Source organism: Nerophis lumbriciformis, linkage group LG34 (genome assembly GCF_033978685.3).
Source record: "Nerophis lumbriciformis linkage group LG34, RoL_Nlum_v2.1, whole genome shotgun sequence".
Lineage (NCBI taxonomy): Eukaryota > Metazoa > Chordata > Actinopteri > Syngnathiformes > Syngnathidae > Nerophis > Nerophis lumbriciformis.
In genome coordinates, this window is record NC_084581.2 from 17,382,501 (window position 1) to 17,400,000 (window position 17,500).

Below are 17,500 nucleotides of genomic sequence, written 5' to 3' on the forward strand. Positions count from 1 at the left end.
AACTGTTTTAATGACATTCCGTAACGGAGCAGCATCTCTTGTATGTCCCGTGAAAAACCGTCCGATGGGAACCCTCAAACAACTAAAGTTCCGTGGGTGAATTATGTTATCTGTATACTGACAGACAGTGTTGGGTTAATTACTGAAAACCAGTAACTAGTTACAGTTACTAGTTACTTTATTTCAAAAGTAACTCAGTTACTAACTCAGTTACTTACACCAAAAAGTAATGCGTTACTGTGAAAAGTAACTATTTAGTTACTTATTTTTTTCTCCTTTTTTTTAAGGCTCCCATTAATGCCCTTTTAGCCTTCGTTTCAGTACTGTTATTGCACTGGAGAATAATACAATGTGTTGATCAACTTGACATGCATTTGCATCACTGAACTCTGCTAAGCAATGTGGTCTACATACAACACACAAAGACAAAGATATGTTTCAAAGGGCCAATTTATTTCAGGCCACAACAAATTGACAAAACTATTTGAAATAGCTGCAACATAACATACATAAGTAACAAACCGCATAATAACAACATAGCTGTAAAGCTGGCTTCACCCAAGGAAGGCACACATGACATACACAAAGCCTAATCAGGCATTTTTTCTCTCTCAAGGAATTGTGAAATAAAATCATGTATTCAGGAGATCAACACTGTAGTGAAGCCCAGAAGACTCTACACATTTCCCCAGTTTTAGTTTAGAGAAAATGAAAGATTGGCCTGGCCCACTAGCATCCCTCTTTATGTTTGTGAACTTTATAGTCTATACATTTAGAGTGATGTGATAATCAAACACTCTAGAAGTCTAGAATGAAATAGTATATAAGAGAATTGACAGTGTGTACCTTCAATGATGAGCAGAGGCAGAGTTTGGAGTGTTTTCTTTAGCTCGCTTTCCATGTTTATGTACTCACTGTCCAGGTACTTGGAACATGTTTTCTGTGCCATTTGTTGTTTGACGCCGGTATCATGCTATTTAGCTGCCAGAAAACGGGTGACTCCACTGTAGAAATAGCCTGCATGTCTTCTAGCACATACGCTGCAATGGCTCTATCAATGTTGTCCTGGCTAGCATTGCCTCCGTTAAAATCCTTAGGTGGAGGTGAAGTGGCATCGGAGTCTGTGTCTCTCTTTACTAGCTTCGTCAAAGCATGTTGCTTATGTGGCGTGGCGAAGTTGGGGGAGTGGCCGTGCCAGCAATCTGAGGGTTACTGGTTCAATCCCCACCTTCTACCATCCTAGTCACGTCCATTGTGTCCTTGAGCAAGACACTTCAACCTTGCTCCTGATGGGTCCTGGTTAGTGCCTTGCATGGCAGCTCCCGCCATCAGTGTGTGAATGTGTGTGTGAATGGGTGAATGTGGAAATAGTGTCAAAGCGCTTTGAGTTCCTGAAAAAGGTAGAAAAGCGCTATACAAGTATAACCCATTTACATTTATGTAGCTGTTTCAGCAGATTTGAATTGCTGTTTTGGGCAGTATTCCCGGGTGCGGTCACTGTTGCTACTCACTGCTCCCCTCACCTCCCAGGGGGTGATCAAGGGTGATGGGTCAAATGCAGAGAATAATTTCACCACACCTAGTGTGTGTGTGACAATCATTGTCACTTTAACTTTAAGTAGATGGGATCTTTGATCCAAGACACAACTTACATTTAACTAAAATGTTATTTTCTTTGTGCTCGACAAAAGAAAAGTAGTGACAATGTATCCATGTTAAGAACCTCGACTTCTGGCTTCGCCATGATGTCTTTTTAGTTGTTATGAGAGTAGCGTGTGTGTGTGTGTGTGTGGCCCTTTAAGAAATGACAGCATGTGAGGTGAGTGACGTCAGTGAGTGAGTGGGCGAGAGAGGTGAGGGAGCGCAACAGTGGATGCGTGCAGGTGCTCTAGCTTGGTGGATGGCTACGTGCAAGACACCAATAAAGTCACAAAATTGCAACAAACCGCCGGCCTCGTCATTCACCCTCGAGTCCGGAGCTGTAAAGACCCACTGCCGGGTAAAGTGAAGGGTGTTAGCCCCGAAGTACATAGGCCCTGGAGGAACGTCTCCCCTGCGCTCCGCTCCTCGGTCGAGGAAAGCACGCCTTTTCTTTTCCTTGTGAGACAGAAGGACGACACTTCTTCTGTTTCTAGCCGATACTACATTAAAAAATAACGTAAAATAACGCAGTAACGCATCATGTAGTAACGGTAACTGAGTTACTGGATATAAAAAAATAACACGTTAGATTACTAGTTACCGCCGAAACTAACGGCGTTACAGTAACGCGTTAGTCCCAACACTGCTGACAGATATAAGTAAGAACTTTATGCTACTTTATATTAGAAATGGCAACAGCGGAAAATTAATGTCCCATAAGAAGGTAGAGGAAAAGTAGAAGCTTAGAGACTACGGTGTCAGCACGGACTACAAAGGCGGACGCGCGCCCATTTTCAGGAGTTATGCCGATCCCAAATACACATCAGCAGGTACCAGATGGTAAGAAAAGTTGGTTTTGCATAATATTGTGAAACAAAACGCTGTAAAATATGTCTGCTAATAGGTGCCATTTTGTGGTCCTTATACACACACCATAATAATACTTGTATGTTTAATGGGCCAACAATCCATCAAGCGGTGAGGCTTCATAGCTTACCGAAGTCGTACTAAAAACATTTTGACAGATTTTTAAGCGCTGTGTGTAATGTTCTATATTCTCAATGAAACATTTAAAGTTTTGGTGTTGTTTACTGCCATCATATTGCAGTCTACCAGTATCTCTTATGTTTGACTGCCATCCACTGGTCACACTTTTTACACCATGTGCCAAATAAAATTGCTCTGAGGTCGGTAAGCACAACCAGAGTAATGCCGTACATTAGGCACACCGGGTTATAAGGCGCACTGTCGATTTTTGAGAAAATTAAAGAATTTTAAGTGCGCCTTATAGTCCGAAAAATACGGTAAGTTAATCAAACTAATGATTGTTCCTGCTATACGCTCAAAGAATGTTTTAAAATATAACATTATTTGATCTTTGATTTTTGTGTATGACAAACCCCTAGCTGGTCCACAAATATGGCGTTATTCTCCTTATTATGAGATGCTAGAGTTGAATACAACAAAACCATTGAGAAAAATATCCAAAATTGTGTTGTCCAGTGAAGCTTTGAAAGGCTGAAATCATCAGCACCATATCAATAATAGCAGCTTTAATTGAGGTACAACTATCACAAGTTATATGTCATGTCAAGTCTTTAGTGCCCACCGCTCTCGTCTGATTGGCCGCATGTCAACAACAACAGTGAAGTGTTTTCCACTATTATTTAACTTTTGTGTTGTGTGTGTTCTTTTTAAACCACAGCTGATGATGATGACGTGCACATTTGTCCCGCATCCTCGCTGGCGCTATCGATTCAAGCGGACGATGACGTCACAGTGGACAGCGATGAAGAGCTGTTTGTGCTCTGTGGAAAGGTGAAAGGTCAGTAGAGGAGGGTAAATGTTTAGATCTGAGGGACAATTGTGAAACGTTCCGAGGGACAATCCTACGTGAACAAAATACCGTCATGTGACATTTAGCAGTGCAAAACATACACATCTGAATATTCTATACACAACTACAGTCAACATTACCTTACCAACTAAAAGACACTTATGTAAATATAAAAAATTGTTGTATAGACTATTAATCAAATAAAGTGAGTTTAATCTCCCATGCAGGGTTGGCTTTTAAGCAGATGTTTTAAGTGAGCATTGAAGGTGCCTGTCAATATTGACTTTTGTCATTTGTCATGACGTGGACAATGGGTTTAGTTGAGTTCTACTACCGCTGCCTTGTGGTTAAGGTCTTGGTTGACCAAAGGCTAAGGGAGTAAACCCCGAAGACAAATCACGGCTTCTGGGTGAGGCTGGACATCCTGGCAGTTCCAATCATGCTACTGTCACAAGGTCTGTGGTGGACCATGCCAGTCAGAGCATAGCGACATACTCTACACAAGAGCAGAGATAGACAAACCTATCATCTGGTCAGTCGCTGCAACGAGTCATGGAATCAGTCTGTCTCGGCCTGGCCTTGCCCCTGAGAAACCTCGATTCGCCAAGTATGTGCTGTTAGTCCCGCAACAGCTAGCAGTACTTGAAACCTCTTGCAAGCAGTTTCATGAAAATGGTCAGGAGAAATAGATTCCATACCGGTTCGGACGTCGCCCGGGTTACCAAGGTCCGCGCTGATCTGTTCACACTCCGGCAGACAGAGGAAAGTGAGTCAGGAGAAAGACAAAGACGAAGAACAACAGGAAGAGAAACCATTAAGAGTATATCGACAACATTGTGCTTAGCAGAGTGGAATGTACGCACTCTGATGGACAGAATATCAGCTGAGCGCCCAGAACGTCAGACCGCACTCGCAGCTCTAGAGCTGGCTAAGTATAATATAGACATCGCCGCACTCAGTGAGACTAGATTACCTGGTTCCAACTCTCTGGAAGATCAGGGATATGTATTCTTCTGGAGTGAAAAGGCTGCTGGCGACAGGCGAGGGGCAGGAGTTGGACTCGCAGTCAAGAAGGAAATGGCCACCATGCTGGACCAAGATCCCATACCGATTAGCGACAGGATTATGACAATGAGGCTCCCACTTCAGAAGAAGCTGTATGCCACTTTCATCAGTGTGTATGCCCCTACTATGACAAATCCAGTAGGGGCAAAAGAGAGGTTCTACAGTGATCTCCGTGAGACTATAAAATCTGTCCCAACAGATGACAGACTGATCCTAGTGGGTGATTTCAACGCCAGAGTCGGCTCGGACAACAAGAAATGGAAAGGCGTCCTCGGTAGCCGTGGGGTCGGCAGGTGCAACACAAATGGCGAATTCTTGCTCGCACTATGTTCAGAACATAGCCTTGTTATAACTAACACCGTATTTAAGCACAAAGAATCACACACGAAGATCTGGATGCATCCAAGATCCAAACACTGGCATCTGCTGGACTACACCATAGTGAGACAACAGGACCTGAGAGAAGTGCTGGACACCAGAGCGATGAGGGGCGCTGACTGTGGCACGGATCATGTAATGTTGAGAACAAAACTGAAGCTTTACAGGCAGAAGTATTGTCACAAGACAGGGACAACCCCCCCACGCAAGCTGGATATTCGTGCACTGAGAGTTCATGGGAAGAGAGTAGAGCTGGCTGAGGAAATTAATTGTAGTTTGCGAGAATGGGACATGATGACAGCAGGGTTAGACATGAATGAGAAATGGGTTGCAATGAGGGAAGCTGTGTACAACACAGCTTGCAATATATTGGGCCACCCGAAGAGGAAACATCAGGATTGGCTCGATGTTCGGGAGGAACATCTGCAGGAGTTGCTGGTAACCAGGAACAAAGCAAGGCAGGAGAGGCTGCAGTGCAACACAAGATCCAAAAAGCATGCTTACAGCAGAGCCCAAAGTGAACTACAGAGATACGCCAGAGAAATGAAATCTGACTGGTGGGAAAGACAGGCAGAAGAGCTGCAGTTTTCCGCCAATAGGAATGATATGAAAACCTTCTTCACAGGCCTGAGAGAAGTCTATGACCCAATATCCAGAAGGTTGATCCAGCTGAAAGCACAAGACAGCGAGACAGTCCTGCAGGAAAAGGACAAGATCTTGGACAGATTTGCATATCATTTTGAGAAACTGCTGAACCACCCTGGAGATTTAGCAGAGGAAGCCACGTATGCTATAGCACAGCGCCCGGTAGTAGAGAGCCTGGATGAGCCGCCTGATATCTCCGAAATAACAAGAGCAATCAACACAATGCAGGAAGACAAAGCCCCAGGTCGTGACAGCATTCCAACTGAGGTGTGGAAGTCTGGGGGTGCCCAGTTGTTGACCTGTCTGCATAAGATTATCAAAGATATTTGGGCAACTCATCAGATATCCCAGGAGTGGAAGGATGCCAGCATTGTACCACTGTTCAAGAAAGGAGACAGAAGAGAGTGTGGGAATTATCGAGGCATCTCACTCTTAGCCATTGTCAGTAAAATATTCTCTAGAATGCTTCTGAATAGGTTGAATGAACAGATCTCGCCAGAGGTACTTCCAGAAACTCAATGTGGCTTCAGACAAGGAAGGAGCACAATGGACATGATCTTTTGTCTGAAACAAGTGCAGGAAAAGTGCATTGAGCAGAACATGCCGCTTTATGTGGTCTTCATTGACTTCAGTAAAGCTTTCGACACGGTTTCAAGGCAAGGATTGTGGCAAGTTCTCAAGAAGTACGGATGTACAGACAAGTTTGCTGAGCTTATTGAGGCGCTTCATACGGACATGCAGGCAAATGTGGCACTGGGTGGATCTGTCTCGAAGGACTTCCCAGTCAGCAATGGAGTGAAGCAGGGCTGTGTTCTAGCACCAACCCTGTTCTCACTCTACCGATCAGCCATGCTCGAGGTTGCTTTCAAGAACACATCAAAGGGGGTCTACATTCGGACAAGAACAGATGCAGATCTGTTCAAGGTTGCTCACCTTCGAGAAAAGAGCAAGACAACAGTAAAGGTTGTGAGAGATTTGCTGTTTGCGGACGACAGTGCTATAGTTGCGCACAATGTAGAAGACATACAAGATCTTGTGAACAAGTTTGCAGCAACAGTTAGTCGTTCAGCCTCAAAATAAACATCAAGAAGACGAAATGCTTGTACCAGCCACCCAAGTATGAGCCCACATCCTCTCTACAAAGGGAGGTCTGTGTCACGGGAGACCCACTTTTGCAATTCCGGACATTCAAGTACCTCGGAAGCACAGTGACAGAAAATGCCAAGCTTGATGATGAGATCAAACTGAGGATGGGGAGAGCGAGTGCTGTGTTTGGGAAATTATGGGAAAGACTCTGGAACAACAGGCATGTCTCTATTTGCGTCAAGTGCAAAGTGTACAGAGCAACTGTGCTAGCTACACTTTTGTACGGTGCTGAAACTTGGACCCTCTACAGGTTGCAAGTCAGAAAACTGCATGCCTACATGATGCGCCACCTTCGGACCATCATGGACATATCCTGGAGAGACAAAATCCCGAACACAGAGGTCCTAAGTCGTGCTGGACTGCCATCAATGGATGACATCTTAACCCAAACGAACCTGAGATGGGTCGGGCATGTAGAGAGAATGAGTCACGAGCGGCTCCCTCGGCATCTGCTCTACTCACAGCTGGAGGAAGGGAAACGAAACCGAGGGAGGCCAAGGCTACGGTACAAGGACACCGTTAAACGGAATTTGAGGGAACTGAAGATTAACACTGCAACCTGGCAGCTGAAGGCAAAAGACCGGGCTGAGTGGAGGACTATGATCCGACCGAAATGAAACAGTCATTATCGCGCCTGACAGACTGCTATGATGATGACTACAGCGTGGGTCAGCAACCTGTGGCTAATGCGGCTCTTAAGCAAGTTTTTTTTTTAAACGTATAAAAATGTAAAAAATATATTTTTTGTTATAATAAGCTTTCTATCAGAGAACAATCCTGACACAAACCTTCCTAATTGTTAGAAAGCCCAGTGTTTAATATGTTTGTGTTCATGCTTCACCGATGAGAGTATTCGGCGAGCGCCGTTTTATCCTACTAATTTTGGCGGTCCTTGAACTCACCGTAGTTGTGAGGACTGTGACGCAAAAGTTTGTTTACATGTACAACTTTCTGCAACGTTGCCACAGAAATATGTTTTTTTTGTCTCACTTTGTCTACCAAACATTATGCTGTGCGTGAATGCACAAAGGCGAGCTTTGTTGATGTTATTGACTTGTGTGGAGTGCTAATCAGGCACATTTGGTCAGTGCATGACTGCAAGCTAATCAATGCTAACATGCTCGTTTGTAGGTATATTTGAGTTCATTTAATTTCCTTTACTTATGTCCTCTGCGTATTTAAGTTATTTTTGCATGTCTCATGACACATTATCTGTATGTAGTATAGGGGGAAAATATATATTTTTTGTTATAATGGAGTTTCTATCGGAGTCCAAACCTGACACAAACCTTCCTAATTGTTAGAAAGCCCACTGTTTATTTTTGTTTGTGTATATGCTTCACCGATGAGAGTATTTGGCGAGCGTCGTTTTATCCTACGAATTTTGGCGGTCCCTGAACTACCGTAGTTGTGAGGACTGTGACATAACAGTTTGTTTACATGTACAACTTTCTCCGACGCTGTCACAGAAAGATGTTTTTTTTTGCCACTCCTTCTTTGTCTCATTTTGTCCACCAAACGTTTTTTGCAGTGCGTGAATGCACTAAGGTGAGCTTTGTTGATGTTATTGACTTGTTTGGAGTGCTAATCAGGCATATTTGGTCACTGCCTGACTGCAAGCTAATCGATGCTAAGATGCTATTTATGCTAGCTGTATGTAAAAATTGCATCATTATGCCTCATGTGTGGGTGTATTTGAGGTAATTTAATTTCCTTTACTTATGTCCTCTGTGTATTTAATTTATATTTGCATGTCTAATGACACATTATCTGTATGTAATATTGGCTGCATTTTTGTTGTTTGTGTGCCATGTTGTTCCAGACCACAGCAAACGTTACCCAGCTTGCATAGATTGTAATAAATCCATTAGAAGAAGACACCCTTCCATTTCCTTTAACTTGGACACACACATCTATACATTTGGCCATTCTAAGCCAATCATTTCCAGGAGTTATCTCACCCTCTGAGAAGCCTTTATTTTACTAATGTTTTCCAATGTTGTAAAAATGTGTAGAACAAATATTAAAATGTCAATATTTCTATCACCGAAGATTTGCATCAGTATGCGACACAAACTCATTTTGATAGTAGGCTAATATAGCTAATATAGACACTTAGATCATGTGTTGTCTTCATTATAACACTTATATAAGACTTTTAAAGTCGTTTTGATAGTAGGCTAATATAGATAATATAGACACTTACATCGTGTGTTGTCTTCATTATAACACATATAAGACTTTTAAAGTCATTTTGATCGTAGGCTAATATACGTAGCTAATATAGACACTTAATCATGTGTTTCCTTCATTATAACACTTATGTAAGACTTTTAAAGTAATTTTGATAGTAGGCTAATATAGCTACTATAGACACTAACATCATGTGTTGCCTTCATTATAACACTTATATAAGACTTTTAAAGTCATTATGATAGTAGGCCAATATAGACACTTACATCATGTGTTGCCTTCATTATAACACTTATATAAGACTTTTAAAGTAATTTTGATAGTAGGCTAATATAGCTATTGTAGACACTTACATCATGTGTTGCCTTCATTATAACTCTTATATAAGACTTTTTAAGTCATTTTGATAATAGGCTAATACAGCTAATATAGACACTTACATCATGTGTTGTCTTCATTATAACACTTATATAAAACTTTTAAAGTCATTTTGATAGTAGGCTAATATTGACTAACATCATGTAGTGTCTTCATTATAACACTTATATAAGACTTTTAAAGTAATTTTGATAGTAGGCTAATATAGACTTACATCATGTGTTGTCTTCATTATAACACTTGTACAAGACTTTTAAAGTCATATTGATAGTAGGCTAATATAGTCAATATAAACACTTACATCATGTGTTGCTTTTCTTATAACACTTATATAAGACTTTTAAAGTCATTTTTAAAGTAGTAGGCTAATATAGCTAATATTGACACATCTTGTGTTGCCTTCATTATAACACTTAATTAAGACGTTTAAAGTCATTTTGATAGTAGGCCAATATAGACACTTACATCATGTGTTGCCTTTATTATAACACTTATATAAGACATTTAAAGTCATTTTGATGGTAGGCTAATATAGCTAATATTGACACATCTTGTGTTGCCTTCATTATAACACTTAAATAAGACTTTTAAAGTCATTTTGATAGTAGGCCAATATAGACACTTACATCATGTGTTGCCTTCATTATAACACTTATATAAGACGCTTAAAGTCATTTTGATGGTAGGCTAATATTGACTAACATCATGTAGTGTCTTCATTATAACACTTATATAAGACTTTTAAAGTAATTTTGATAGTAGGCTAATATAGACTTACATCATGTGTTGTCTTCATTATAACACTTGTACAAGACTTTTAAAGTCATATTGATAGTAGGCTAATATAGTCAATATAAACACTTACATCATGTGTTGCTTTTCTTATAACACTTATATAAGACTTTTAAAGTCATTTTTAAAGTAGTAGGCTAATATAGCTAATATTGACACTTACATCTTGTGTTGCCTTCATTATAACACTTAATCAAGACGTTTAAAGTCATTTTGATAGTAGGCCAATATAGACACTTACATCATGTGTTGCCTTTATTATAACACTTATATAAGACATTTAAAGTCATTTTGATGGTAGGCTAATATAGCTAATATTGACACATCTTGTGTTGCCTTCATTATAACACTTAAATAAGACTTTTAAAGTCATTTTGATAGTAGGCCAATATAGACACTTACATCATGTGTTGCCTTCATTATAACACTTATATAAGACGCTTAAAGTCATTTTGATGGTAGGCTAATATCCCTAACATAGACACTTACATCATGTGTTATCTTCATTGTAAGACTTATATAAGACTTTTAAAGTCATTTGCTAGTAGGCTAATATAGCTAATATAGACACTTGCATCATAAGTTGCCTTTATTATAACACTTATATAAAGCGTAACATTTGTTGCGGCTTCAGACCGATTAGTTTTTGTAATATGGTCCAATATGGCTCATTCGACATTTTGGGTTGCAGACCACTGTACTACAGTAAGTGTGACCTGCATGAGAGCGGCGCAGACCGCCGTCTCCACGGCGAGAGCTGCTTCCCGTCATCGGAAGGCCCGCACTTCCTGTGCCGAGGGCAACGCGGATGGATATTTCGTTATGTTTATCATGTCAGCACAAACCCGGCACCTTTTGAAAAGGTCAAACTTAATCCCCCGTTAATTGCACGCCTCTCTTTATTTGGCGAGGCAGTGTGTCTCAGGGACGCATCGTCAGCATCCGGGAAGACATTTGGAGTCAGTACAACAGAAGTCTATAACGTTAATGACTCACACAGCGCGCCTCAGATTAGACGCTGGAGGAAGTGGGTGAAGTTTAGGGCAAGCCAAAGGTGGAGGAAGCCTCTGGAAATAGTTTAGATGCAGGCCAAAGCCATTGTGTGCGCTGTCTTTGCTTTACTCCGTCGTGGACTCCACCCCTCCGAGCGACACTAATGGGACAGTAGACACTCAGGCACCACGGGGGAAGCAGACGAGTGGCTCTCTATTTATTATCTGAGGACAATTAGTCTTGTTTTATACGCTACTGTAGGACACCAAAACAATAGGAGGCGTTTTGCACATCAGCAAAGACATCTCAACACTTTTTTTTTTACATGGTGCTTCTCTTGCAAGAATTTAGAGGGAAATCCAACTGATTTCAAAAAGTTTTCAAAGTGTGGCCGACTATAAAACAGTTGGTGCCTCTCCTACAAGCCAAAAAACTGATTTTCTGGAGCATATTTTGTCTGCTTACTCACTATGGAACTAAAATTGTCTTCATTTTGCCTTTGATGCAGCTGAATTCAGTGTAAATTGTAAATTGGGGTCCAAAGCAGAATTTTATTTTCACACTCCATGAAAAAAATGTTGACATATAATTTATTTGAAACAATATTTATAATTTATTTATTCAAATTAAATTTAGTTTAATGCATATTCTGTGCTAAAACAAATGTATCTTTTTACCGGTGAGGGTTGGACTCCGCCAAGGCTGCCCTTTGTCACCGATTCTGTTCATAACTTTTATGGACAGAATTTCTAGGCGCAGTCAAGGCGTTGAGGGGATCCGGTTTGGTGGCTGCAGGATTAGGTCTCTGCTTTTTGCAGATGATTTGGTCCTGATGGCTTCATCTGGCCAGGATCTTCAGCTCTCACTGGATCGGTTCGCAGCTGAGTGTGAAGCGACTGGGATGAGAATCAGCACCTCCAAGTCCGAGTCCATGGTTCTCGCCCGGAAAAGGGTGGAGTGCCATCTCCGGGTTGGGGAGGAGATCTTGCCCCAAGTGGAGGAGTTCAAGTACCTCGGAGTCTTGTTCACGAGTGAGGGAAGAGTGGATCGTGAGATCGACAGGCGGATCGGTGCGGCGTCTTCAGTAATGCGGACGCTGTATCGATCCGTTGTGGTGAAGAAGGAGCTGAGCCGGAAGGCAAAGCTCTCAATTTACCGGTCGATCTACGTTCCCATCCTCACCTATGGTCATGAGCTTTGGGTTATGACCGAAAGGACAAGATCACGGGTACAAGCGGCCGAAATGAGTTTCCTCCGCCGGGTGGCGGGGCTCTCCCTTAGAGATAGGGTGAGAAGCTCTGTCATCCGGGGGGAGCTCAAAGTAAAGCCGCTGCTCCTCCGCATCGAGAGGAGCCAGATGAGGTGGTTCGGGCATCTGGTCAGGATGCCACCCGAGCGCCTCCCTAAGGAGGTGTTTAGGGCATGTCCGACCGGTAGGAGGCCACGAGGAAGACCCAGGACACGTTGGGAAGACTATGTCTCCCGGCTGGCCTGGGAACGCCTCGGGATCCCCCGGGAGGAGCTGGACGAAGTGGCTGGGGAGAGGGAAGTCTGGGCTTCCCTGCTTAGGCTGCTGCCCCCGCGACCCGACCTCGGATAAGCGGAAGAAGATGGATGGATGGATGGATAGTGGAAAAAAAACAACTAATTTAACATAATTAAAACATAGAGTTGAACATGTTCCTGGTATGTCCCCAGCCGGGTTTTGATCCCAAAAAGTCGTATTTTGTCAGCATTTTCGCTGTAAGACAATAATATTCACTGGGTGAATGATCAATGACGCAGCAGGAGGGGGCTAGAAATATGTTTGCGGTAAAAATTTCATATGAAGTGTCCTGTTGTTAATTAATTGACATTTTACTTGCACTTTTTTTTCAAGCTATCCGTGGGGCCCCGAGGAGTTGTTTGTATCATAAAACATTTATGTACTAAATAATTAAACTTCTTTTCACTTTTTTGTTTTAAATTTCTTGTAATGCTTTATTAACTGTGTATAATGCAATAGCATGGTAACATTCCAATAACATTTCATAATGTTCAACAGTAAAATTGTAAATATTAAAAAAATAAACAAAATACAGTATGAAACCTTGGTAAAAGTAATATGTACTAAGGAATATGCACCTTTTCACATTCCAAATAATAATTGCTCTAAGGCTGCAGGGGAAGCTCAGCTTCCCTTAAAAAAAAAAAAAAAAAAAAAAAAAAAATATATATATATATATATATATATATATACAAAACCTGTTTCCATATGAGTTGGGAAATTGTGTTAGATGTAAATATAAATGGAATACAATTATTTGAAAATCCTTTTCAACCCATATTCAATTGAATGCACAAGATATTTGATGTTCAAACTCATAAACTTAATTTTTTTTTGCAAATAATTAACTTAGAATTTCATGGCTGCAACACGTGCCAAAGTAGTTGGGAAAGGGCATGTTCACCACTGTGTTACATGGCCTTTTCTTTTAACAACACTCAGTAAACGTTTGGGAACTGAGGAGACACATTTTTTAAGCTTCTCAGGTGGAATTCTTTCCCATTCTTGCTTGATGTACAGCTTAAGTTGTTCAACAGTCCGGGGGTCTCCGTTGTGGTATTTTAGGCTTCATAATGCGCCACACATTTTCAATGGGAGACAGGTGTGGACTACAGGCAGGCCAGTCTAGTACCCGCACTCTTTTACTATGAAGCCACGTTGATGTAACACGTGGCTTGGCATTGTCTTGCTGAAATAAGCAGGGGCGTCCATGGTATCGTTGCTTGGATGGCAACATATGTTGCTCCAAAACCTGTATGTACCTTTCAGCATTAATGGTGCCTTCACAGATGTGTAAGTTACCCATGTCTTGGGCACTAATACACCCCCATACCATCACAGATGCTAGCTTTTCAACTTTGCGCCTATAACAATCCGGATGGTTCTTTTCCTCTTTGGTCCGGAGGACACGACGTCCACAGTTTCCAAAACAATTTGAAATGTGGACTCGTCAGACCACAGAACACTTTTCCAGTTTGTATCAGTCCATCTGAGATGAGCTCAGGCCCAGCGAAGCCGACTGCGTTTCTGGGTGTTGTTGATAAACGGTTTTCGCCTTGCATAGGAGAGTTTTAACTCTCACTTACAGATGTAGCGACCAACTGTAGTTACTGACAGTGGGTTTCTGAAGTGTTCTTGAGCCCGTGTGGTGATATCCTTTACACACTGATGTCGCTTGTTGATGCAGTACAGCCTGAGGGATCGAAGGTCACGGCTTAGCTGCTTACGTGCAGTGATTTCTCCAGATTCTCTGAACCCTTTGATGATATTACGGACCGTAGATGGTGAAATCCCTAAATTCCTTGCAATAGCTGTTTGAGAAAGGTTTTTCTTAAACTGTTCAACAATTTGCTCACGCATTTGTGGACAAAGTGGTGACCCTCGCCCCATCCTTGTTTGTGAATGACTGAGCATTTCATGGAATCTACTTTTATACCCAATCATGGCACCCACCTGTTCCCAATTTGCCTGTTCACCTGTGGGATGTTCCAAATAAGTGTTTGATGAGCATTCCTCAACTTTATCAGTATTTATTGCCACCTTTCCCAACTTCTTTGTCACGTGTTGCTGGCATCAAATTCTAAAGTTAATAATTATTTGCAAAAAAAAAAAAGTTTATCAGTTTGAACATCAAATATGTTGTCTTTGTAGCATATTCAACTGGATATGGGTTGAAAATGATTTGCAAATCATTGTATTCCGTTTATATTTACATCTAACACAATTTCCCAACTTATATGGAAACGGGGTATATATATATATATATATATATATATATACATATACATACATGTGTATATATATATATATATATATATATATATTGTGATGTGCGGGCACAAACCAACCTCCCAGAGACAGTTCTGTTAATGTTCAAATGCAGCAGTGTTGGTTTATTCAGTCACTTTTCTGAATAAAGGTTAAATTAAAGTTCTCCCGATTGGGGCTTCCATTGAAACAAAACAATTTATTGCATTTTTCATGATTTGATCAGGTCTCCTAAATTGCCTAAAACACAGAGCAGAGAAATCTCTGATCAGCACAAAGTTCAATAAATCATAGCAGTCAATGAATCAAACATATTACACCTTTAGCAGACTAATCTACAAATAACATTTCAGTGGAGAAACACACTTACCGCCCGATGGGAGCAGCTCTTTCCCAGCAGGGAGCCAGCCACACAATGAATCATACACTGAGGTGCTATTTAAGCAAAACTGTGATTGCCAACCTGACACAGCTGCCTTGGAGCAGGTGGCCACACATCAACCTGATTGAGAATGGAGTTAGGGATGTACTTGCCTTCAATGACCACACTCAGAGGTTGGAGTAGTTTGACCGCCTGGTGCATGCTATCACTGTGATGGCTGGCCCACTGCTTGGTCTCACCTGTTCGGGGGTATTTTGATGCTCCACAATATATGTACAAAACCCAAAACCAGTGAAGTTAGCACGTTGTGTAAATCGTAAATGAAAACAGAATATAATGATTTGCAAATCCTTTTCAACTAATATTCAATTGAATAGACTGCAAAGACAAGATATTTAATGTTCGAACTGAGAAACTTTTTTTTTTTTTTGCAAATAATCATTTACTTAGAATTCAATTCAAAAAAGTTGGCACAGGGGCATTTTTACCACTGTGTTACATGGCCTTTCCTTTTAACAACACTCAGTAAAGGTTTGGGAACTGAGGAGACCAATTTTTGAAGCTTTTCAGGTGGAATTCTTTCTCATTCTTGCATGATTGTTGCTTGATTTCTCCGTTGTGGTATTTTAGGCTTCATAATGTGCCACACATTTTCAATGGGAGACAGGTCTGGACTACAGGCAGGCCAGTCTAGTACCCGCACTCTTTTACTACGAAGCCATGCTGTTGTAACACGTGCAGAATGTGGCTTGGCATTGCCTTGCTGAAATGAACAAGACGTTGCTTGGATGGCAACATATGTTGCTCCAAAACCTGCATGTACCTTTCAACATTAATGGTGCCTTCACAGATGTGTAAGTTACCCATGCCTTGGGCACTAATACACCCCCATACCATCACAGATGCTGGCTTTTGAACTTTGCACCTGTAACAGTCCGGATGGTTCTTTTCCTCTTTGGTACGGAGGACACGACGTCCACAGTTTCCAAAAACTATTTGAAATGTGGACTCGCAGACCACATAAAACTTTTCCGATTTGCATCACTCCATCTTAGATGAGCCCGGGCCAGCAAAGCCGGCGGCGTTTCTGGGTGTTGTTGATAAATGGCTTCGACTTTGCATAGTAGAGTTTTAACTTGCACTTACAGATGTAGTTACTGACAGTGGTTTTCTGAAGTGTTCCTGAGCTCATGTGATGATATCCTTTACACACAGATGTCGGTTTTTGATGCAGTACAGCCTGAGGGATCGAAGGTCACGGGCATTGCCGCTTACGTGCAGTGATTTCTCCAGATTCTCTGAACCTTTTGATTATATTAGGAACCGTAGATGGTAAAATCCCTAAATTCCTTGCAATAGCTGGTTGAGAAAGGTTTTTCTTAAACTGTTCAACAATTTGCTCACGCATTTGTTCACAAAGTAGTGACCCTCGCCCCATCCTTGTTTGTGAATGACTGAGCATTTCATGGAAGCTGCTTTTATACCCAATCATGGCACCCACCTGTTCCCAATTAGCCTGTTCACCTGTAGGATGTTCCAAATAAGTGTTTGATGAGCTATCCTCAATTTTCTCAGTCTTGTTTGCCACTAGTGCCAGCTTTTTCATATATGCATGTATATATATATATATATATATATATATATATATATATATATATATATATATATATATATATATATACATACAGTATTAACAAAACCCAAAACCAGTGAAGTTGGCACGTAGTGTAAATGGTAAATAAAACATGATTTGCAAATCCTTTTCAACTTATATTCAATTAAATAGACTGCAAAGACAAGATCCTTACTGTTCAAACAGGTAAACGTTGTTAGTTTTTGCAAATATTAGCTCATTTGAAATTTGAAGCCTGTAACATGTTTCAAAAAGCTGACAAACATAAATAAATGTATATATATGTGTATATATATATATATATATATATATATATATATATATATATATATATATATATATATATATATATGTATATGTATATATATATGTATGTATATATATATATATATATATATATATGCATATATATATTTATATATGTATATATGTATATATATATTTATATATGTATATATATATGTATATATGTATATATATGTGTATATATGTATGTATACATATATGTATATATGTATATATATGTGTATATATATATGTATGTGTATATATGTATGTATACATATATGTATATATGTATATATATGTGTATATATATATGTA

The 17,500-nt window shown here is 40.5% G+C and overlaps 1 long non-coding RNA gene across 1 annotated transcript in view; it reads left to right on the forward strand.

Annotated features, from left to right (window-relative positions):
- The first annotated feature begins 3,359 nt into the window (after positions 1-3,359).
- The window catches only part of LOC140677534 (uncharacterized), a 31,859-nt gene continuing 17,718 nt past the window's right edge, over positions 3,360-17,500 (forward strand). Inside the window, exon 1 of the long non-coding RNA XR_012049312.1 lies at positions 3,360-3,466. This is a non-coding gene — a long non-coding RNA (uncharacterized lncRNA). The remainder of the gene's footprint in view (positions 3,467-17,500) is intronic.